We start from the raw sequence: 25,084 nt of genomic DNA, 5'->3' as shown, positions 1-25,084 counted from the left end.
TGTAAATTAGTTTTTTATATTCTGTATCTGATAATTCCAGAATTGTATCTTCATTTGGGAAAGATTTTGATTCTTTTGTTTGGGGGGTTGGAGAAGCTGTCATGGTCCACTTCTTTATGTGGTTTGATATGGACTGCTGTCTCCGAGCCATCACTGGGAAACTAGTTTTTCCAAAAAATCCGCTTAAAAAAATGCAGTCAGATCCCTATCAGAGTTCTCCCTCTGGCTCAGGCTATTCGGATGTTAATGAAGCAGCCTAGGGAGGGTGGGGGAGGGATCAGAGAGATAGGAGAGTAGCACCTCAGAGTATAGCCAGAGTTGCTTGTCTTGCTTGGAATGACTATTATATCTGAGATTTCCGCAGGGCGCGTCGCCTATGTGTGCTGGCTGTGTGGAGAATGCCCCCAGGGGGTCTGGCCCACTGGAGTCACGGTCAGATCCTCAGCTGCCAGCCTGGGGCGGTGCACTCCCGACTCCAAAATCAGTCGCTGCCTCTCGGGGACTCCCCGTCCCGCCTACCGCGTCCCCGCACAGCCCCCGTGAACTGGCTGGGCTCCCACCCGGGTTCAGCTCAGGCGAGCGGAGCAGCTCCCCGCGCCTACGCCACGACCGTGCGTCCGGGCTGGGACGCCACTCTCCCCACTCCAAGACCCATCACTGTCTACCGGGGCCTTTTCCCACCGGCTGCGTTGCCACGCCGCCTGCGCGAACCAGCTGGGCCCCCCCCGGGGTCGGTTCAGGGGGGTGGAGCTGCTCCCCCTGCTCGCGCCCCGCCAAAATCCCGGCGGGACGGCTCCCCGGCTGGAATGCTGCTCTCTCTGCTCCAAGACCAGTCACTGCCTCCAGGGGACTTCTCCCCCCGGCTGCGTTGCCACGCCGCCCATGCAAACCAGCTGGGCCCCCTCCCCGGTTTAGTTCAGGGGGGTGGTGCAGCTCCCCGCGCCCGCTCCCCTCCTAAATCCCGGCGGGATGGCTCCCCAGTTGGGACGCTGCTCTCCCCACTCCAAGACCAGTCATTGCCTCCCAGGGACTTCTCCCACTGGCTGCGTGGCCACGCCGCCCGTGCGAACCAGCTGGGCCCCCTCCCGGAATGAGTTCGGGGGCTAGGGCTAGGCCCCTTGTTTGTGCCATCTGCCCCCCTGGACTTTGCCCCAAATGGGGCGCCGAAGGTCACCTGACTGGTACGCTGGCTCCAGGCTCTGAAAACAATCGCTGCCTCTCTGTATTTGTTCGTTCTCCGTCTCTAAATCTGTGTTTGTTGTTCAAGGTTCATAGATTGTTATGTATGTGATCGATTCTCTTGTTTTTCCGAGTCTTTGTTGCAAGAGGGATCCGCGGTAGCGTCCACCTAGTCCGCCATCTTGGCCCCGGCTCCACCCAGTAGTTTTTATCAAGGTGTTGTTCAGTTTCCACGTGTTTGATTATTTTCCCCTCGATCTTTCTGTTACTGATTTCTACTTTTATGGCATTATGATCCAAGAAGATGCTTTGTATTATTTACATGTTTTGGGTTTTGTTAAGGTTTGCTTTGTGCCCTAAAATGTGCTCTATACTGGAGAATTTTCCATGTGCTTTGGAAAAGAATATATGCTTTGTTTCTGTTGGTTGGAGTATTCTGTATGTGTCTATAAGGTCGAGTTGGTTGATTGTTGCATTTCGATCTTTTGTATCTTTATTAAGTTTCTTTCTAGATGTTCTGTCATTTGCCAAAGGTGGTGTGTTCAAAAAAAGTTCAAGCGTCCTGTTATTGCGGAATCATCTCTCTTTTTTCAATGCTGTTAGAGTTGGTTTTATGTATTTTGGAGCCCTGTCATTGGGTATATATGTATTTATTACGGTTATGTCCTTCTGATGTATTGACTCTTTAATCATTATATACATTATATAATGTATATAATGATTAAAGAGTCATTATATAATGATTAAAGAGTCAATACATCAGAAGGACATATACTGTTCTCCCTTACCCTTTATGGTGGATTTTGCTTTAAAGTCTATTTTATCAGAGATTAATATTGCCACTGCTGCTGTTTTTTGGTTATTGTTTGCTTGATATATTTTTTCCAACCTTTGTGTTTTAGTTTGTTTATGTCTTTGTGTCTAAGGTGTGTCTCTTATAGACAACATATAGACAGATCCTGGGTTTCTTTTAATCCATTCCTCCAGTCTGTCTTTTCTCTGGTGCATTTAGGCCATTAACATTCAGTGTAATTCTTAGTAGGTATGAGTCATTTTAATTTTTTAATTTTTATTTTTTGTGGTATTGATGGTTTCTTTGTTCTGCTTAATTTTCTGTGAATTCTGTTTACAGATTTTCTTTTCATCTCTTTATTATTGATTTTGAGTTTGCTGAGTCTTTATGTTTTTCTTTTTGTTTACTTTCATGAGTAGGTTTATTAGCTTCCTTTGTGGTTGTCTTGAAATTTACCTTTATTTTTCTAAGTTTTAACCAATCTTTTATTTCTTTATATTGCCTTGACTTCCTGTTCATATAGAAGTACTATGACTACACTGTTTATTTCCTCTTTTTCTGTTTTGATGGTCTTGTCGTTTACATATTGACCGCTCTAGTTCCCTATTTTCAGGCTTTTAGTTTTGTTTTGTTTTTGTGAATTCTCTGTCTGTGTTGTTATCTTGTTGATCTGTCCTGTGTCCCAGTCTTGGATTGTTGTCTGGTGGTGTTGATTGTCTAAACAGGGGGTACCCTTTAACATTTCTTATACTTTTGGTCTCGTTCTTACATATCCCCTTAATTTCTGTTTATCTGGACATGAACTAATTTTGCCATCATATTTGAGAAACAATTTTGCTGGATATAAAAAAACAATTCCTGGCTGGCAATTGTTTTTTATCCTTCAAGACTTTAAATATGTCACCTCATTGCCTTTGTGCCTGCATGGTTTCTGCTGAGTAATCAGAGCTTAGTCTTATTGGTCTTTTCATTTATCCCTAGCTGCTGTCAGGATTCTTTCTTCGTCTTGGGTTTTGGCAAGTTTGATTATGACATGTCTTGGTGACTTTCCTTGGGGTCTAGCTTGTATGGGGTTCATTGAGCTTCTTGGATAGATATCTTCTCATCTTTCATGATATTAGAGAAGGTTTCTGACAGCAAATCTTCAACAATTCTCTCTGTGTTTTCTGTTACTCCCCCTCTAATCTGGTACTCTGACAACTCGTAGGTTTTTCCTCTTGATAGCATCTCACATAATAGTTTTTCTTCATCTTTCTCCATTCTTTGTTTTCTGATTTTTCCTCACACAAATTGATGTCTAGGGATTTATCTTCCATCTCCCTAATTTTGACTTCCATTGTCTCAGTTCTGCTCCTATGACATTCTATTGAGTTGTCTAGTTCTGAAATTTTATTGTTAATCTTTTGGATTTCTAGTTACTGTTTTTTTATGATTTCTAGCAGCCTGTTTATTCTGTAGCTTTGTTCTTGTATTGTTTTCCTGAATTCTTCTGTTGTTTTGTCTGTGTGTTCCTTAGTTTTGTCTGTTTTGCCTGATCTCGTTCTTGATCTCTTGGAGAGCTCTGTATATTAGTCTTTTGAATTCTTTATCAGGCAGTTCCATTGCCTTATCGTCCTCTAGAAAGTTTCCGCGTTCTTTATTTTGGTCACCTGCTGGAGCCATCTTGTCCTGCTTTTTTATGTGATTTTTTTTAATTGACTGCTGTCCCTGAAGCATCAATAAGTTATTATATTTAATGTATTTTTGTTTACTGCATCCTGAATTTTTATTTTGTTTTGTTTTGCTATGCTCCAGTAAGCTGTGTGTGCGTGCTACTCTGGTGGTTAATCTGGCCATGATGAAGCTCTCCCTCCTGTCTCCAGGTCAGAGAAGCTACTAGGTCTGTCAGCCCAGGAATCTATTCACTGTTCTTATGGGGGTGTTGAATATGTAGGCGGCAACTTTGGTGAAGTGATGAGTCTGTTCTGCTGGTCATCAGCCGTGAGTGCAAGGGGGGTTCTCCCTGGTCATTTGGTTGGGTGTTGGGTGTGTGCTCCGTCACTTACTGTTGCATAGAGAGCAGGGGCCCAGGTCATCGGTCACTGAATGAGTGTTGCAGAGACTCTCACCTGCAGTCTTGGGAAAGCAGGGCTGCATGGGTGTGTTTTGGAACAGGCATGGGTCTCTGGTTGCAGTGGCGTAAGACAGGGGGATGTAGGCTGCCCCTGGGTGCCTGGATGGGGGGGCGTGCCCCTGTCCACTAGAGTGTACAGTGGGGGTGGTAGTACAGCTGGTCTTTGGGCCCCCCGTGCCATTGGCTGAAGAGATTGAGGAAAGCCTCTGGTTCTTGGGCCCCTGTCGTTGACGGCTAGATGGAGTGGGTGGTACTTCTGGCCCTCAGGCTCCCAGTGTGGGTGAGTAAGGACCCTTCTTAGAGGGAAGGGCAGTATTGAATACCACAAATCTGCAGCTCCCGCTTGGCTGCTGCGGGTGAAAATGGGCTTCAACTGGAAGTCCTGCCCATTTTGTCCTAATGAGACCAACAAGGCACTTGTGCAGATGTTTAGTGGGGGGTGAAGGGCATTGCAAGGTCATGGACCCCCTACACCAGGGACTGGGTGAAGGGGCAGGCACCTCTGGACTGGCTGTGAATTCCTGGTTTGGGGGTGTGGCAGTGTTGAATGCCTTTGGGCTGGTGTCGGAGCTGGGAGGGTGATGGGTAAGGAGAAGGGAGTGCTTCTCAGCTGTGGAACTGTGGTGGTGGACAGGGTATGGTGCAGGCTGTGGTTTGGGAACTTGCACTTTTGCAGGTCTGGTGTGGCTCCTGTTTCATTCTGGAGGTGCATGCAGAGTCATTGCTCCTTAGCTGCACCAGATGGGTTGGGTTTCACCTTGGGATGCTGCTGTTTGCTTCAATATGTCTGCCCTGTGCAAATTCAGCTAACAGAATGCTGGCAATCCAGAAATCCATAATTCCCCATTACCACTCTTTTTGAATTGTCTCTCCTTCCACCTGTCACTTAGTCCAATTCTTCAGTTTTGTCTTTGATGCTATATCGTTCCTAGGTTGTCACATACTGATTCACTTGTTTTTGCAGGTCTTTGTTGTAAAAGGGATGACACAAAGCATCTAACTATTACACCATCTTGGCCTCACACCCCTTTGACCCTTAATTTTAGCATCCATTGATGATTCTTGCCTGCAGCAAATATTACATGTGAAATGATGATTTTCTATTTCCATCATTCTTTCTCCATTTATCAATTTGAATGCTGCTATAAGAAAAAACTTTCTCTTCTTTATTTTTATTCAATTATTTACATGTACCAATGTGGAATTCTGAATATTTATTTTATTTGCTATAATCCTTTACTACCATTATTCATTTTGTTGCTTAAATTGTTTCAATTTTGGCCATTAGGACACTCTCCACGCTGGCTCCTGAGTCATTTTGACATGCCCCATCATCTTTTGAGCATTTCTTTATTTTCATGTACAGCAAGATATTCCAGGCTCATTTTATACTTTTCATGGCCCACCCCAGGAGTCAGACATTTATCCAAGGAGTCTTGTTTTCTTGTAGTGAAGAATTTGATTTTAAAACTAAGCCATCTATTACCACTGTCAGCAAGAAGCGCCCTGTAGCAAATGATGTATAAAGGACTTTGGCAATGTGATCATTTAATAATTCACACTACCTGTTATGAATTGAATTGTGTCCCCCCAAAATGTGTTTCAACTTGGCTGGGCCATGACTCCCAGTATTGTGTGATTGTCCACCATTTTGTCATCTGATGTGATTTTCCTATGTGTTATAATTTCTACCTCTATAATGTTAATGAGGCAGGATTAGAGGCAGTTATATTAATGAGGCTGGACCCAATCTACAAGATTAGGTTGTGTCTTAAGTCAATATCTTTTGAGATATAAAAGACAGGAGTGAGCAGAGAGACATGGGGAATGTCATACCACCAAGAAACAAGAGCCAGTAGAATAATGCATCTTTTGGACCCCGGTTCCCTGCACTGAGAAGCTCCTAGTCAAGGGGAGGATTGATGACAAGGACCTTCCCCCAGAGCCAACAGACAGAGAAAACCTTCCCCTGGAGCTGGCACCCTGAATTCAGACTTCTAGTCTCCTAGACTGTGAGAGAATAAATTTATCTTTGTTAAAACCATCCACTTGTGGTATTTCTGTTATAGCAGCACTAGGTGAATGAGGCACTACCCTTCTAGTTTTCAAACATTTCCTTCTGCATTAAGTCAAAAAATGAAATAATGTTCTAAGATCTAATCAGTCTGGACTAATTTTGAGAGGAGGTCTCTAATCAGCAAAAAATATGTATGTACCATTCAAACTTTTTTTTTGTCTGTCTCATCTAAAACAGACATACTATTATAGCAACAGTATACAGTTTAAGGATTTTGAAAAAAAATTTTTTTTGAAGAAGGAGAAATAATTTTTTTAGTACTTGTCATTACTTACTTTGTCACCTGCAGAATTCTCTACATTTTTTTCTTTGTGCGAACTAATCCTCAATCCCTTTCACAGCCCTTTTTACAAGGCATGTTGAGTTCTGTATTACCACAAGAAAAGAAAGTTATGTGAAATAGAAAGAAAAGAAAAACAAATGTTTACAGAGGAAAGAAATTCCTTCTCCTCCATTGTGGTTTTCTGTGTATAATCTTAGTTTGGCAATCATAATAAAAAAAAAATCATCCATTAATTTCTTGATGAATAAAACTTGTTACTCATAAACACTTCCAGAAGTGCCCTGATCGTTGTCAGGAAAGTATTTGCCAGCTATTCAAATAAAGACAGATTACTTGGAAAGCAAATGCAATCTGGCTTTCAATACCAGCATCTGGCCACTTACTAATATCTTTATATCCCTGAAATCTCAAGTGGATTAAAGTTTTGCTAAAGTGGAGTCTCAGGTGTTCATTTGTGTGGCACAGCCCAGATTTCAGCCCTCACTCTCCTAGCCCAGGGTGCTATAGATAGATGTCTTTTTCAACTGAGCATAAACTACCAATTTTATGTGAAACTTAACCACTTACTTTTGGTAAAAGAACAAAAGAAATCTTTTTTTTTTTTTTTTACAACACTGCAATATGTGGCATTCATATTACAGACTGTAAAAGATTTTGTCCAATACTTTAATTGATAGGTTTGTTTTTCATGCTGGATGTGTGTAAGTAAACTACCATGTTTTCCTCCATCCAGCTGCATAGAACACTGCAGGGCTTTGGATGCTGTACCTGAAATGGAAACTTTACTTTTTTAAAAAGGTGAGTTGGAAGCTGTTCTAAGGTTTTCAGTTTTATTTTCTCTCTTTACAAAGTATAACAGTGTATGATTACCTTGGCAATATATTCAGGAAAGGTGAAGAAGGATGGGAAGTGGTAAGCTATCATCTTTTTTAGCTTTTTCTTCCTCTCACCTTTCTGTTTATGACACTGCATCTCTGCTTCTGTCACTGTGTCTCTTTCACAAACAGAAAATTGCCCTCATATATGTACATCTCTTTAGTGGCAGGCAAAATCTTTTATAACTGTTAATATATTTTCTAGTAGTATGCACATTATCCAAGTCAACAGAACATAGACTAAGAATGAGAACATAGACTAAAATGTCTCTTTTTATTAGGCATATCTACTTGTCTATGAGGCATCGGTGGTTCAGTGGTAGAATTCTCATCTTTCATATGGAAGGCCAAGGTTCAATTCCCAGCCACTACCTGTCTGTCAGTGGTGTTTTGTGTGTTGCTATGATGCCGAACAGGTTTCAGTGGGGCTTCCAGATTAAGATGTAATAGGAAGAAAGGCCTGGTGATCTACTTCGAAAATCAGCCATTGAAAATCCAATGGATCACAACAGTCTGATCTGCAAGCAACCATGGGATGGTGCAGGGCTTGGCAGTGTTTTGTTCCATTGAAGTGGTGTTGCCATAAGTCAGAGGTCAATTTGACAGCAGCTAACAACAACCACACCTTGTCTATAGCATCATATTATTTAGACCAGTAAATTCCATTATGACCCTGGGCTTGTAACCAGTATTGTTTTGTGCAGTTAATATATACATGCACTTAATCCATTCCGTAAGATGATGTGGAAGACTGTTGGTTGACCAATTAGACACGCTTTTTAAGAAAATATATAAGTACTTTGCACTATATTTGGAAAGAAGGGAGGCATCCAATTGCCTGTCCCTTTCTCTTCAGTCTGCAAAGGTCAGATAACAGTAATAATTGGTAACCTCCAGTAGTGTACTGCAAAGCCTGAAGCAATAGTGCTATCCCTGAGTACCCCCTCGTTTGGTAGTGCTCAAGACAGGGCAGAAAACAAGTGTGAGGCCATGAATTCATACCATGATAGGCCGTTTTACTGTATGTTCCCTCTATTTTGCCAAGGGAAAGGGACAAGTATGAATAATCAATGAAGAAAGATAACTGCTCAATAGGGCTCAGAAAAACAAAACAAAACAAGCAAACAAACAAAAAAGCCAGGAGTTCTTTAGCCTTGACCTTCCCCAGACTTAGGTACTTTTAGAGTAAATCCTCTGTTCTGTCTATAGTTTGCATGAGAATTTCTGCAATAGTTCATAACTTAAACTATCACATGTTCCTCCATCATATGTGCCCTACCTAAAGGACAACCCATTTGGCTATCCTTTTCTCTTTTCTTAATATTTAACAAGTGCCAAATATACCTAAAAATATATATATACCTAAAGCAAATTACTAAGTTTAGACAATTGTCTGTCTAAAATAATTAGCTAAATAATCAACTAAAATAATTATAAAGGGATGTTCCTTATGGTTCCTTTTTTTTTTTTTTTTTGAGAGGGAGAGGTGGAGGAAAAGAAGAAATGACCTCCCTTACACAAACCTCTTGTCTTTTCTTATGGGGGAAAAATACTTTTAAAGTTCCATTAACAGGTTGCCCGAATAGACAACAATTTATGGGTAACATCCCCTTTGCAAAAGAAAAAGAAAATGCCTTCAAATAACAAAGAACGACGAAAATGCTGAGACCTTGTTAGCAACAAGAATCCTCACATTAGGGGTACTTCAAGAAATGTCTGAGTCCGAAGCCACTTCTCATACATCAGAACCACCTTCTTAGCATTACAAAACATGCTGCTGTCACTTTTGAAGGCTTTGAAAAGTTTTCTCAGGGCAGGCACTGCTAAGCTCTCCTCCTTTACAATAAATAACGCTCCTTATTGGGTTCCTTTTTTTGTTTTCTTTCTTTCCTTGTATTTTTTTTATGGTCTCCTTTTCACCCAGGTGAATACCTGCTTAAAAATTGTGAAGCTAATAATGAAGGAAACTAAAAATAATAACAGATACATAAGTGCATGCTTGCATGAACAAATTACATGAATCCCAAAGACCTGGCGCTGCAAGACATGTCACAGTTTTGGATTGTGGAAGAGGGTAATTGTCTCAACTTTCTAAGGGCTGAAAGTTTGAAAGAGAATACCAAATCAACAACCACCTCATCCTGTTACTCCAGGATTTTCCCTTATAATGTGGTTCTCTGCCCTTTCTATAGCAACTGATTTGAGCTTCTTGTTTTCCTTTGTAGCTCAATATTTCTCTTTCCTCAGTGAATTGTTGGTGGTGTTGTTTACTAAGGACGTGGTGTTATTTAACTATTTTGATCCTTCCTATTTTATAAGAATCATTGACAGGAAAGTCTGTGGAATCTCAGTGGGTGTGGAGGTTCATACCAAATACCTGAAGCCAATTTCTTACAAGCAAAGTAGCTTACATTAAGTTATCTTTCCCATGCCATTAATCTCTGTTTATCACATTGGATGCATCATTCACTCTGTGTGTGTGTGTGTGTGCACGCTCGCACATGCCTGTGTGGGTATAAAAAGAGAGAATGGTACACAGATTGAAGAGAAAGAGAGCAGTACACAAATTCAAGATAAACATGCAAATAATATGTGAGGGAAAAATATCTCCATTCATTGATACACTAAATTAAGAGGATAGGCAGGTTCCATAAGGAACATCCCTTTATAATTATTTTAGTTAATTATTTAGCTAATTATTTTAGACAGGCAATTGTCTAAACTTAGTAATTTGCTTTAGCTTTATGTATATTTCATGTTTCCAAAGTGAATCCATATTTTACAGAGCATATAAATGGATTGGAACAAGTACTTCTAATGCTGAGTATGGATACTTCTATTATTAAAGTTCACAATAATCAAGATTTGCATAGGGAAACAGAATTTGACTGTGGTTGACTTCATAATTTCTATCTGTTCTCTTTACCCACTTTTCTAGAATTAGATGTTCTCATTTTTAACCAAATTTCTGATCTGAACTAAAATATCAATATATTTAATACTCTTCAGAGAGTACCAAGTGGAAAGGGCTTTCATAGCCTTCCACCTCAAGGTCTCAAGACCTGAGACAATATAAAAAATAAGCAGCTAATTTTTAAAACCATGTTCTTATTGTTGTTAGGTGCTTTTGAGTCAATTCTGACTCAACACCCTATGTACAACAGAATCAAACACTGCCTGGTCCTGCGCCAACCTCATGATCCTTGTTATGTTTGAGCCCACTGTGTCAATCCATCTCTTTGAGGGTCTTCCTTTTTTTTTTTTTTTTTTTGCAGACCCTTTATTTTACCAAGCACGATGTCCTTTTTCAGGGAGTGGTCCCTCCTGATAACATGGCCAAAATATGTGAGACCAAGTCTTGCCATCCTCAATTCTAAGGAGCATTCTGGTGTACTTCTTCCAAGACAGATTTGTTCATTCTTCTGGCAGTCCATGGTATATTCAATATTCTTCCCCAACATGTAAATCAAAGGCCTCAATTCTTCTTCAGTCTTCCTTATTCATTGCCCAGCTTTCATATGCATATAAGGTGATTGAAAACACCATGGCTTGGGTCAGGCCTACCTTAGTCCTTAAAGTGATATCTTTGTTTTTTAACACTTTAAAGAGGTCTTTTGCAGCAGATTTGCCCAATGCCATGCATCCTTTAATTTCTTGACTGCTGCTTCCATGGATGTTGACTGTGGATCCCAGTACAATGAAATCCTTGAGAACTTCAGTCTTTTCTGTGTTAATCATGATGTTGCTTATTGGTCCATTTGTGAGGACTTTTGTTTTCTTTATGTTGAGGTGCAATCCATATTGAAGTCTGTAGTCTTTGATCTTCATCAATAAATAATTCAAGCCCTCTTCACACTCAGTAAGCCAGATAGTGCCATCTGCATATTGCAGGTTGTTAATGACTCTTCCTCCAAACCTGATGCCCCATTCTTCTTTACATAGTCCAGCTTCTCAGATTATTTTCTCAGCATACAGATTGAATAAGTATGGTGAAAAGATACAACTCTGACACACACCTTCCTGGCTTTAAATCATGCATTATTCCCTTGTTTTGTTCAAATAACTGCTTCGTGGTCTAAGTACAGGTTCCTCATGAGCACAGTTAAGTGTTCTGGATTTCCCATTCTTCAGAATGTTATCCATAATTTGTTATGATCCACATATTAGAATGCCTTTGCATAGTCAACAAAACACAGGTAAACATCTTTCTAGTATTCTCTGCTTTCAGCCAGGATCCATCTGACATCAGCAATGATAGCCCTTGTTCCACTTCCTCTTCTGAATCTGCCTTGAATTTCTGGCAGTTCCCTGTCGATGCACTGCTGCAATCACTTTTGAATGATCTTCAGCAAAATTTTACTTCTGTGTGATATTAATGATACTGTTCGATAATTTCCACATTTGGTTGGATCACCTTTCTTTTGAATAGGCATAAATATCGATCTCTTCCAGTTGGTTGGCCAGGTAGCTCTCTTCCAAAGTTCTTGGCATAGATGAGTGAGAGCTTCCAGCACTGCATCCATTTATTGAAACACCTCAACTGGTATTCCATCAATTCCTGGAGCTTTATTTTTCACTAATGTCTTCAGAGTAGCTTGGACCTCTTCCTTCAATACCATTGCTTCCTAATCATATGCTACCTCCTGAAATGATTAAAGTTGACAAATTCTTTTTGGTATAGTGACTTTGTGTATTCCTTCTATCTTCTTTTGATACTTCCTGTGTTATTCAGTACTTTGCCCAAAGAATCCTCTGACACACTTTCTTCAAGCATATGTCTTTGAACAAATAATATTATGACTCAAGAACAGAGACCTTTTTTAGTTTCCACAAATGGTAACAAGTCCATAAACATTATTCCATTCTGGAGTAACCAATCGTATAAATTTCCTGTTGCTGCATAACAAACTACCACAAATGTAGTAGCTTAAGATAGCACAGATTTATTACTCACGGTTTCCATGGGTCTGTATTCCAGCAACAGGTTAGCTTGGTCCTGTGCGCAGAGTCTCAGTAGGTTGAAATTAAAGTGCCAGCTGGGGGCTGTGATCTCATCTGAGGCTTGATTCTCTTCCAAGATCACTGGTTGTTGGCAGAGTTTGGTTCCTTGCAGCAGTGGAACTCAGCAGGGATTGCCTGATTGGGTCACACCCATTTAAAATAATCTCCCTTTAGATTAATTCCAAATCAACTGATTAGTAACTTAATCACACGAGTGATATTCACAGGTTATGGCCATGTTCAAGGAGTGAGGATCATACAGGACATGTGCAGCAATGGATGAAAATTTGGGGGACCATTTTCAAGTTTAGCCTACCATAACAGTCATTTAAATATTCCTAGGACTGGCCTAATTTCAGCACTAAAAGTCCCATCCATGTCTTGGGAAACCCCTCAGTCTCAGGCAAATTGATACAGTTGGTCCACTTATAATGGAAAGTTAGGTCTCTCATCTAGCACGCTTTATGTCCTATACCTAATGAAAGTGCAGTTACAGGGAGTCTTGCCAAGGAGTTCGTTCTTGTTCTCCTCTTATAATACAATGTTTGTAAAGAGGAGCTGTCAAGGGATTTGCCTATAGTCAGATGCTTCAGAGCGAGAGCCATAGAAACACTTGACCAATAACTCAATTTCCCTTGAGTATATCACACCCACTGTATGCACCAAACGATGTTCACAAATGGAACACTATGCAGAGGGAAGGAATATCACACTTTCAGGGTTTCTTTTGAATGTGCTATTTATCAGTTTTTAAATATAGTAGAACCTCATTTGTGTCATGTAAAATTCTTCCAAAGTGTAGGCGACAGGGAGTAAAGTCAGCAGTGCTTCCAGACCAAGCCAACATTTAAATTTCAAACATCACTAATTAACATAAATGTTCTTTTTTCTTGTCCAAATTGTGTTTTACAGACTGCTCGGTAAGTTGAACAAGCATGGTAGCTTAATAATAGTAGAAGGGTTATAGAATAATGAACGTGCCACTGAGTATGACTTTGAATTGCAGTATTTTTTAGCATTTTTACTTCTTGGCCCTCCTCCTTGAACATTTTAAGGCCTATAAACCCAAATGGAAAATATGACTTTTTCATAAAAAGGAAGTTCGAATTATATATTTTGTTATGCACATTGCTTTCTTCCAATTATTGGAATTATTCTCCTAAACCAAAAACTGAAACCAAGGCAATTGTCTGTTTTCTACTGATTTATTTCTATTTGGATTATTTTACAGCATTTAAAAATGGAAGGCAAATTCCAAAGGAAACAATCAAGAATTTTTCCTCGCACAGTAGAATGTTAAGTTTTCAGCTTCTATAGGATATTGGTTCCCTGCAGTTCTTGGCACTTGAAATGTGATACTTCGTATTGCTTTTGTCTATTTGGAAGGATGGATCAATGGCCATTGTTCTTTAACTTCTCTCTTTTCTCTGCCTTGAAACAAATTCAGCAGCATGAAAAGACAGTCTTTAGGCACAGACTTATTATAAATCACTTCTCATTCTACTTTACCTAGGTTTTGCCTTCAGTTCAAGAAATGTCTCCAGAATACTAACAGACTTAAACAATCCCTCTCAAAATGGCGTTCAGCTTTGTATTTAAATTTCAGATTATTTTCTTTTTCATACAAATATTCACTCCCTACAACCCCTCCCATTTCTTTCTCTATAGTCTACTTCAATGTGTAGGTGACAATCTTTTGTTGTTTATTCCTAAGCATCTCTAGTATAAGGGATTTATATGTTGATTATTGTTTTTATTCTGTGTAAGAAAAATCTCTTGAGCTTTCTATTTTGACCAGTAAACAAAGCTCAGCAACACAATACTTCACTGTCCTGATCCCTTGGCATCATAAGTAAGGAGGCCATTTCAGCATCCCAAATCTGGGAAGTCTTTCTCTCCTTCTTTTTTTTTATTCTTTTTTTAGAAGTTTAAGGTGATTTATTTGAAGAAGCACTTAGGAGGAAATAGGGCAAAGATTTAATACACATCACGTGATTCTGCACTATATGCCTCACTATATCTTATTAAAACATATTTTGACATAACTGGTGGTGTTGGAATCATTCCCAGAGGCATAGAAGTGCCTACTATGGAGGCAAAACTGAACTGCCAATGCTAAATCTAGACACTCATTTCAGATTTTTAATTCCACCATATACAAATGTCTTACCAAACCCAAAAGAAAAAAGCTTCATTCGAAATGTTTCAGTATATCAAAGAGCACTATTTCATGGCTACTGCCAATGTTTTCTGTAAAACCCAGGGGGCCTCAAAGGAAACACAGACTGCTTAGAAATAGAATATTCATCAAGTTATAATAGTTGATAATTATATTACTACATTCCCAAGTTGTTTCCCAAAGACAACGCAAAGCAACACTTACATGTTGGCATCGTGTCACCACCATCTTGCCAAGCATGTTTACTAGGAAGGAAATCAGCTTTTAAAAGGGAAACAAATAAGAATAGACAAAAAGCATCCACTACTTGATAAATTCATGGAGAAGCCAAAAACTCCTCAACCTTTTTTTTTTTGGCATTTGAGGTTGAACTTGAAAAACTTCATATCTGAGCAATGCTGGCAACCGAGCTTCTGTGACTTTTGTATGTGTGTCCATTGCTTGTCAATCTATAGTTCAGCCTTGACAAATTTTGAAGATCTGGTCCACTAAGTCTTCACTCTCTTATACGCCCTGTCCAAATAAATTATTTTATGTATTCATTTGATGATAATATTAGCTGAACATTCCAGCATTTTAAAAAAAGATACTGCTTCCTGGTGGCTGATTAAACTTCGTTTAAAATGAGCTGACATCTTGAATAGGGATATTTCTTCTTTACTGTGTGATATAGATAATGTATGCACACTGGTTTAGGACATTTTTATTATGCAATGAGAAATTCCAACATCTGGTTTACAAGAGAAAATGTCAAATTCGTAAAACTGGAAGCCTGACCAGATTTATTAATCCAAAGCACTTGTTGTTGTTCTTTGGTGCCTTCGAGTTGGTTTTGACTCATAGCAACTCTATGTACAACAGAACCAGACACTGTCCAGTCCTGCTCCATCCTGACAATCATTATTAGGCTAGAGCCCATTGTTGCAGCCACTGTGTCCATTAACCTCCTTGAGGGTCTTCCTCTTTTTTGCTGAACCTCTTCCTTACTAAACACTATGTCCTTCTCCAGGGACTGGTCCCTCCTGTTAACACGTCCAACGTATGTGAGGCTTAGTCTTGCCATCCTTGCTTCTAATGAGCATTCTGGCTGTACTTCTTCCAAGACAGATTTGTTCAGCCTTTTGGCAGTCCATGGTATATTCAATATTCTTCTTCAACACCATACTTTAAGGTATCAATTCATCTTCAGTCTTCCTTATTCTTTGCCCAGGTTTCGCATGCATATGAAGTGATTGAAAAAACCATGGTTTGGGTCAGGTGCAACTTAGTCCTTAAAGTGATATCTTTGTTTTTTTTAACACTTTAAGGAGGTCTTTCACAGCAGATTTGACCAGTGCAATGCATCCTTTGATTTCATGACTGCTGTTTTCATGGGTGTTGACTGTGGATTCAAGTAAAATAAAATCCTTGACAACTTCAATCTTTTCTCCATTTACCATGATGTTGCTTATTTGTTCCAGTTTTGAGGACTTTTGATTTCTTTATGTTGAGGTGCAATCCATACTGAAGACTTTAGCCTTCGATCTTCATCATTAAGTGCGTCAAGTCCTCTTCACTTTCAGTAAGCAAGGTTGTGTCATCTGCATATTGCAGGTCGTTAATGTCTCTTCCTCCAATTCTGATGTCATGTTCTTCATATAGTCCAGCTTCTCAGATTATTTGCTTAGCATACAGTTTGAATAAGCATGGTGAAAGGACACAACCCTGGTGCACACCTTTCCTGACTTTAAACCACACTGTATCCCCTTGTTCTGTTCGAATGACTGACTGCTTCTTAGTCTAAGTACATACAGGCTCCTCATGAGCACAATTAAGTGTTCTGGAATTCCCATTCTTTGCAATGCTATCCATAATTTGTTATGATCCACATAGTAGAATGCCTTTGCATAGTCAATAAAACACAGGTAAACATTTTTCTGGTATTCTCTGCTTTCAGTCATGATCCATCTGACATCACCAATGATACTCCTTGTTCCACATCCTCTTCTGAATCTGACTTCAATTTCTGGCAGTTAGTTCCTTGTCAATCATCGTACTGCTGCAACCGCTTTTGAATTATCTTCAGTAAATTTTACTTGTGTATGATATTAATGGTATTGTTTGATAAGTTCTGCATTCTGTTGGATCACCTTTCTTTGGAATGAGTACAAATATGGATCTCTTCCAGTGGGTTGGGCAGGCAGCTGTCTTCCAAATTTCTTGGCATAGACAGGTGAACACTTCCAGCCCTGCATTCATTTATTGAAACATATCAAATGGTATTCTGTCAACTCCTGGTGCCTTGTTTTTCGCCAATGCCTTCAGTGCAGCTTGGACCTCTTCCTTCAGTACCATCAGTTCCTGATCATATACTACCTCCTGAAATGGTTGAATGTCAACCAATTCTTTTTGGTACAGTGACTCTGTGTATTCCCTCCATCTTCTTTTGATGCTTCCTACATTATTTAATATTTTCCCCCATAGAATCCTTCAATACTACAACTTGAGGCTTGATTTTTCTCTTCAGCTCTTTCAGCTTGGGAAATGCCAAGCACGTTCTTCACTTTTGGTTTCCTATCTCCAGGTCTTTGCACATTTCACTGTAATACTTTACATTGTCTCCTTCAGTGGCCCTTTGAAATCCTCTATTCAGCTCTTTTACTTCATCATTTCTTCCTTTCACTTTAGCTATTCTACATTCAAGAGTGCCTTTCAGAGTCTCTTGTGACATCCATTTTGGTCTTTTCTTTCTTTCCTGTCATTTTAATGACCTGTTTCTTTCTTCATGTATGATGTCCTTGATATCATTCCACAACTCATCTGGTCTTTGGTCATTAGTGTTCAATGAGTCAAATCTATTCTTGAAATGGCCTCTAAATTCAGGTGGGGTATACTCAAGGTCATACATTCGCTCTCGTGGACTTGTTCTAATTTTCTTCAGCTTCACCTTGAACTTGCATATGAGAAATTGATGGTCCTTTCCACAGTCAGCCCCTGGCCTTGTTCTGACTGGCAATATTGAATATTTTTCCGTTGTCTCTTTCCACAAATGTATGTCGATTTGATTCCCGTGTATCCTATCTGGCGAGGTCCATGCATATAATCACCGTTTATGTTGTTGAAAAAAGGTATTTGCAATGAAGAAGTCATTGGTCTTCCAAAATTCTATTATGTGATTTCCAGGTTTGTTTCTATCACCAAGGCCATATTTTCTAACTGCCAATCCTTTCTTGTTTCCAGCTTTCACATTCCAATCACCAATAATTTTTAATACATCTTGAATGCATGGCTGATCAATTTCAAACTGCAGAATTCGGTAAAAATCTTCAATTTCTTCATCTTTGGCCTTAGTGCTTGGTGTGTAAATTTAAAAATAATAGTCATATTAACTGGTCTTCCTTGTAAAAAAAAAATTGGTCTTCATTGTAGATGTATGGATATTATCCTATCACTGACAGCACTGTGTTTCAGGATAGATCTTGAAAAGTTCTTTTTGACAATGAACACAATGCCATTCCTCTTCAATTTGTCATTCCCTGTAATAGTAGACCATAAAAAAAAAAATGATCTAATTCAAAATGGCCAATACCAGTCCATTTCAGATATCAACATTTATGCATTCGTTCCCATTTCTTTTTTTATTATTAATTTTTATTGTGCTTTAACTGAAAGTTTACAAATCAAGTCAGCCTCTCACACAAAAATTTATATACACACCGCTACATACTCTCAGTTGCTGTCCCCACAATGAGACAGCCTGCTCCCTCCCTCTACTCTTTCTTTTCGTGTGCATTTCATCAGCTTCTAACCCACTCTACCCTCTCATCTTTCCTTCAGGCAGGAGATGCCAACATAGTCTCAAGTGTCCACCTGATCTAAGATGTTCACTCCTCACCAGCATCCCTCTGCAACCCATTGTCCAGTCCAATCCCTGTCTGAAGACTTGGCTTTGGGAATGGTTCCTGTCCTGGGCCAAAAGAAGGTCTGGGGGCCATGACCACCCCAACTGGGTCCTTCTAGTCTCAGTCAGACCATTAAGTCTGGTCTTTTTACAAGAATTTGGTGTCTGCATCCCACTGCTCTCCTGCTCCCTCAGGGGTTCTCTGTTGTGTTCCCTGTCAGGGCAGTCATCGGTTGTAGCCAGGCACAATCTAGTTCTTCTGGTCTCAGGCTGATGTAGTCTCTGGTTTATGTGGCCCTTTCTATCTCTTGGGCTTGCAATTACCTTGTGTCCTTGGTGTTCTTCATTCTCCTTTGATCCAGGTACGTTGAGACCAATTGATGCATCTTAGATGGCTGCTTGCTAGCATTTAAGAGCCCAGACACCACTCTTCAAAGTGGGATGCAGAATGTTTTCTTAATAGATTTTATTACGCCAATTGACTTAGATGTCCCCTGAAACCATGGTCCCCAAACCCCCACCCCTGCTACGCTGGCCTTTGAAGCATTCAGTTTATTCAGGAAACTTCTTTCCTTTTGGTTTAGTCCAGTTGTGTTGATCTCACCTATATTGTTTGTTGTCTTTACCTTCACCTAAAGTAGTTCTTATCTACGATCTAATTAGTGAATACCCTTCTCCCTCCCTACCCCCGCCCATAACCATCAAAGAATATTTTCTTCTCTGTTTAAGCTATTTCTCGGGTTCTTATAACAATATTTGTCCTTTTGCAGCTGACAAATTTCACTCAGCATAATGCCTTCCAGGTTCCTCCATATTATGAAATATTTCACAGATTCCTCACTGTTCTTTATCGATGTGTAGTATTCCATTGAAGGAACATACCCTATTTATACATTCATCCATTGATGGGCACTTTGGTTGCTTTCATCTTTTTGCTATTGTAAACAATACTGCAATGAACATGGGTATGCATATATTTCTTAATGTAAAGGCTCTTATTTCTCTAGGATATATTCCTAGGAGTGGGATTGCTATATCGTATGGTAGTTCTAGTTCTAGTTTTTTAAGGAAGCACCTAATCAATTTCCAAAGTTGTTGTACAATTTTACATTCCGGCCAGCAGTGTATAAGTGTATGTGTTTATTATTTTTGTGTTTTCTGGATTAATGCCAGTCTTATTGGAGTGAGATGAAATCTCTTTGTAGTTTTGATTTGCCTTTCTCTAATGGCTAAGGATCATGAGCATTTCCTCACATATCTGTTAGCTGCCTGAATGTCTTCTTTAGTAAAGCATCTGTTCATATCTTTTGCCCATTTTTTAATTGGGTTATTTTTCTTTTTGTAGTTGAGTTTTTGCAGTATCATGAAGATTTTAGAGATCAGGCGCTGACCAGAAATGTCATAGCTAAAAACTTTTTCCCAGTCTGTAGGTAATCTTTTCACTCTTTTGGTGAAGTCTTTGGATGAGCATAGGTGTTTGATTTTTAGGAGCTCCCAGTTATCTAGTTTTTCTTCTGCATTGTTAGTAATGCTTGTATACTCTTTATGCCATGTATTAGGACTCCTAATGTTTTCCTATTTTTTCTTCCATGATCTTTATTGTTTAAGATTTTATATTTAGATCTTTGATACATTTTCAGCTCCTTTTTGTGCATGGAGTAAGGTTTGGCTCTTGTTTCATTTTTTTTGCAGATGGATATCCAGTTATGCCAGCACCACTTGTTAAAAAGATTGTCTTTTTCCCATTTAACTGTTTTGGGGTCTTTGTCAAATATCAACTGCTCATATGTGGATGGATTTATGTCTGCGTTCTCAATTCTGTTCCATTGGTCTATGTATCTGCTGTTATACTACTACCAGGCTGTTTTGACTACTGTGGTAGTACAATAGGTACTAAAATCAGGTAGAGTGAGGCCTCCCACTTTGTTCTTCTTTTTCAGTAATGCTTTACTTATCTGGGGCCTTTTTCCCTTCCGTATGAAAATGGTGATCTGTTTCTCCATCTCATTAAAAATGTCGTTGGAATTTGGATCGGAGATGCATTAAATCTATAGATCGCTTTTGGTAGAATAGAGATTTTTATACTGTTAAGTCTTCCTACCGATGAGCAAGGTATGTTTTTCCACTTATGTAGGTCTCTTTTGGTTTCTTTCTGTTGTGTTTGGTAGTTTTCTTTGTATAAGTCTTTTACATCTCTGTTAAGATTTATTCCCAAGAACTTTATCTTCTTGGGGGTTACTTAAATGGTATTGATTTGGTGATTTCCTCTTCGATGTTCTTTTTGTTGGTGTAGAGGAATCCAACTGATTTTTATATGTTTATCTGGTATCCGGATACTCTGCTGAACTCTTCTATTAGCTTCAATATTTTTCTTGAGAATTCCTTAGGGTTTTCTGTGTATAAGATCATGTCATCTGAAAATAGAGATAGTTTTATGTCTTCCTTGCCAATCTGGATGCCCTTTATTTCTTTATCTAGTGTAATTGCTCTGGCTAGGACCTCCAGCACAATGCTGAATACAAGAGGTGAAAAAGGGCATCCTTATCTGGTTCCCCATCTCAAGGGGAATGGTTTCAGGCTCTCTCCATTTAGGATGATGTTGGCTATTGGCTTTGTGTAAATGCCTTTTATTATCTTCAGGAATTTTCCTTCTGTCCCTATTTTGCAGACAATTTTTATCATGAATGTGTGTTGAACTTTGTCACATGCCTTTTCTGCATCAATTGATAAAATCATGTGATTCTTGTCTTTTGTTTTATTTATATGATGGATTACATTAATTGTTTTTCTAATGTTGAACCATCCCTGCATACCTAGTATGAATCCCACTTGGTCATGGTGAATTATTATTATTATTTTTTTATATGTTGTTGAATTCTATTGGCTAGAATTTTGTTGAGGATTTTTGCTTCTGTGTTCATGAGGGATACAGGTCTGTAATTTTCTTTTTTTTGTGGTGACTTTACCTGGTTTTGGTATCAAGGATATGCTGGTTTCACAAAATGAGTTTGGGAGTGTTCCATCCTTTTTTATGCTCTGAAATACCTTTAGCAGTAGTGGTGTTAACTCTTCTCTGAAAGTTGGGAAGAACTCTGCGGTGAAGCCATCCGGGCCAGGGCTTTTTTATTGGGAGTTTTTTGATTTCCTTTTCAATCTCTCCTTTTGTTATGGGTCTATTTATTTTAGGTAGGTAGTGTGTTTCTAGGAATTCATCCATTTCTTCTAGGATATCAAATTTGTTAGAGTACAATTTTTTATGGTAATCTGATATGATTCTTTTAATTCCAGTTGGTTCTGTTGTAATATCACCCATCTCTTTTTTTATTTGGGTTATTTGCTTCCTCTCCTGTTTTTCTTTTGTCAGTTTGGCCAATGGTTTATCAATTTTGTTGAGTTTTCCAAAAAACCAGCTTTTGGTCTTGTTAATTCTTTCAAATGTTTTTTTTTTTTGTTTTCTATTTTATTTAGTTCTGCTCTAATTTTTATTATTTGTTTTCTTTTGGTGTCTGAGGGTTTCTTTTGTCATTCTATTTCTATTTTCTCAAGTTGTAGAGATTATTCTTTGTTTTTGGCCCTTTTTTCTTTTTGTATGTGTGCATTTATTGATATAAATTGACCTCTGAACACTGCTTTTGCTGTGTCCCAAAGGTTCTGGTAGGAAGTGTTTTCATTCTCCTGGATTCTATGAATTTCTTTATTCCATCTTTAATGTCTTCTGTAATCCAATCTTTTTTTAGCAGGGTATTGTTCAGTTTCCAAGTGTTTGATTTCTTTCCCCTGCTTTTTCTGTTATTGATTTCCACTTTTATGGCCTTATAGTCAGAGAAGATGCTCTGTAATATTTCAATGTTTTGGATTCTGCTAAGGCTTGGTTTATGGCCTAATATGTGGTCTATTCTAGAGAATGTTCTATGTGCACTAGAAAAGAAAGGATACTTGGCTGCTGTTGGGTGAAGTGTTCTGTATATGTCTGTGAGGTCAAGTTGGTTGATTGTGGCATTTAGATCTTCTGTGTCTTTATTGAGCTTCTTTCTAGGTGTCCTGTCCTTCACCGAAAGTGGTGTTTTGAAGCCTCCTACTATTATTGTGGAGCTATCTCACTTTTTAATGCTGATAGAGTTTGTTTTATGTATCTTGCATCCCTGTCATTGGGTACACAAATATTTAATTTGGTTATATCTTCTTGGTATATTGTTCCTTAAATCATTATATAGTGTCCTTCCTTATCCTTTATGACGGATTTAACTTTAAAGTCTATTTTGTCAGAAATTAATATTGCCACTCCTGCTCTTTTTTGATTGTTGTTTGCTTGATATATTTTTTACTATCCTTTGAGTTTTAATTTGTTTGTGTCTCTAAGTCTAAGGTGTGTCTCTCCTAGGCAGCATATAGACAGATTGTGTTTTTTTTTAATTTTTATTAAGCTTGAAGTGAACATTTACCATTCCAATCAGTCTGTCACAGGTAGGTTTACATACATCTTACTCCCTTCTCCCACTTGCTCTCCCCCTATTGAGTCAGCCCTTACAGTCTCTCGTTTCGTGCCAATTTTGAAGATTGTGTATTTTAATCCATTCTGCTACTCTCTGTCTCTTTATTGGTGCATTTAGTCCATTTACATTCAGTGCAATTGTGGATTGGTATGAAATTAGTGCTATCATTTAGATGTCTTTTTTTGTGTGTTGTTGACAGTTTCTTTTTCCCACTTAATTTTATGTGCTGAGTAGATTATCTTCATATATTGTCCTTTCCTCATATTTGTCATTTTTGATTTTGTTTCTGCTAAGTCTCTATTTTTTTCTTGTGCTTTATTTTGATGTGTAGGATAGTTTGTCTCCTTTGTGGTTACCTTATCATTTACCCCTATTTTTTAAAATTTGAACCTAAGTTTTATTTCTTTTTATCTCATCTTCCTCTCCATGTGGAAGATCTATGACTACATTTCTTAGTCCCTCATTATTGTTTTAATGTTGTCTTCTTTTACGTAATAGTATTGCTGTTACCCTGTTCTGAGCATTTTTTTATCTTGTTTTTTTTTTTTTTATTATTTCCTTGTCTGGGTTGACTTCTAATTGCTCTGCCCAGTGTTCTGGTCTTGTGTTGATACCCGATATTATTGATTTCCTAACCAAAGAACTCTGTTTAGTATTTCTCATAGTTTTGATTTGGTTTTTATGAATTCCTTAAACTTCTGTTTATCTGGAAATGTCTTAATTTCACCTTCATATTTGAGAGACTGTTTTGCTGGATATATGATTCTTGGCTGGCAATTTTTTTTCTTCAAAATTTTATATAAGTCATCCCATTGCCTTCTTGCCTGCATGGTTTCTGCTGAGTAGTCTGACCTTATTCTTATCAGGTCTCCTTTGTAGGTGACTTTTCGCTTATCGCTAGCTGCTCTTTAAATTCTCTCTTTATCTTTGGTTTTAGCAAGTTTGATTATGATATGTCTTGGTGACTTTCTTTAACATCTACCTTATGTAGAGTTCAATGAGCATATTGGATAGATATCTTCTCAACTTTCACGATATCAGGGAAGTTTTCTGCCAACAAACCATCAGCAATTCTCTCTGTATTTTCTGTTATGACTCCCTGTTCTGGTATTCCAATCACTCGTAGGTTATCCCTTTTTATTTTTGACAACTTCAAATTTTCCTAGATGCATACTTGGTACACACCATTTTCTGATTATTATTGGTTGTTTGCAGGTGTTTCTTCTCATTTTGAGTTGTGCCACATCAGCAGGTGAAGGTACTATAACATAGACTCCATCCACATCATTAAGGTTGACTACTTTGAGACCACTATCTGCTCTTTGGAAAACTTATGTGGCAGTTCTACTCTGTCCTACAGGGTCACGATGAGTCGGACTTGACTGGACAGCAATTTTTTTCTTTTCTACTTTGAGGAGGCAGCTCTTTCTCAGTCATGTTTTGAGTGCTTCTCAGTCATGTTTTGAGTGCCTTCCAACCTGTGGGGCTCATCTTCAGGTAGTATATCAGACAGCATTCCACTGCTATTCATAAGGTTTTCACTGCCCAATTTTGTTTAGAAGTAGACATCCTGTTCCTTCTTCCTAATCTGTCTTAATCTGGGATCTCCACTGAAACCACTCCACCAAGGGTGACCCTGCTTGTATTTGAAAACTTTCAGTATTACAGCAACAAGTAAGCCACAACAGTACAACAAACTGACAGACGTGTGGTGGCAAAGCACTTAGGATTTGCAAATAACATATAATATTCTTAAAGATTAGTTCTAACAATATTCAAGAGTCTACATCTACAGGACTTACCCAGAAGTGATATATTTCTAATACTTATCAAAACCTCAGATTTACTGTCTCACCTGCTGGACTTATCATAAAACATAGCATGTATTTTGTAGAATCAGGGTATTTCTGTTTGTGTGTGTGTGTGTGTGGTCAAAAGCAATCACACTCTATCCCATGGGTATGTATATGGAAAAAACTGTTGTCCATTCCACAGTGATTATCTATCTAGCTTTGTTTAGATGATGATATCAGCTCTTTGCTGTATGGTATCTTAGTCTTGGCCCCCCCACCAATACAATTATTTGGCTTTGGGCAAGGGAAATGAGGCTTCTAAGGGGTTAATTATTCAGCATACGTGCATGCCTGAAAATTATACATGTTTATCTATTAATTTTCTTCTGTTCTCATTCTCTACTAAGAAAGCATTTTT

The sequence above is a fragment of the Elephas maximus genome, chromosome X, assembly GCF_024166365.1.
Source record: "Elephas maximus indicus isolate mEleMax1 chromosome X, mEleMax1 primary haplotype, whole genome shotgun sequence".
NCBI lineage: Eukaryota > Metazoa > Chordata > Mammalia > Proboscidea > Elephantidae > Elephas > Elephas maximus.
The sequence above is the reverse complement of the archived record's forward strand: the minus strand, read 5'-3'. Positions refer to the sequence as shown.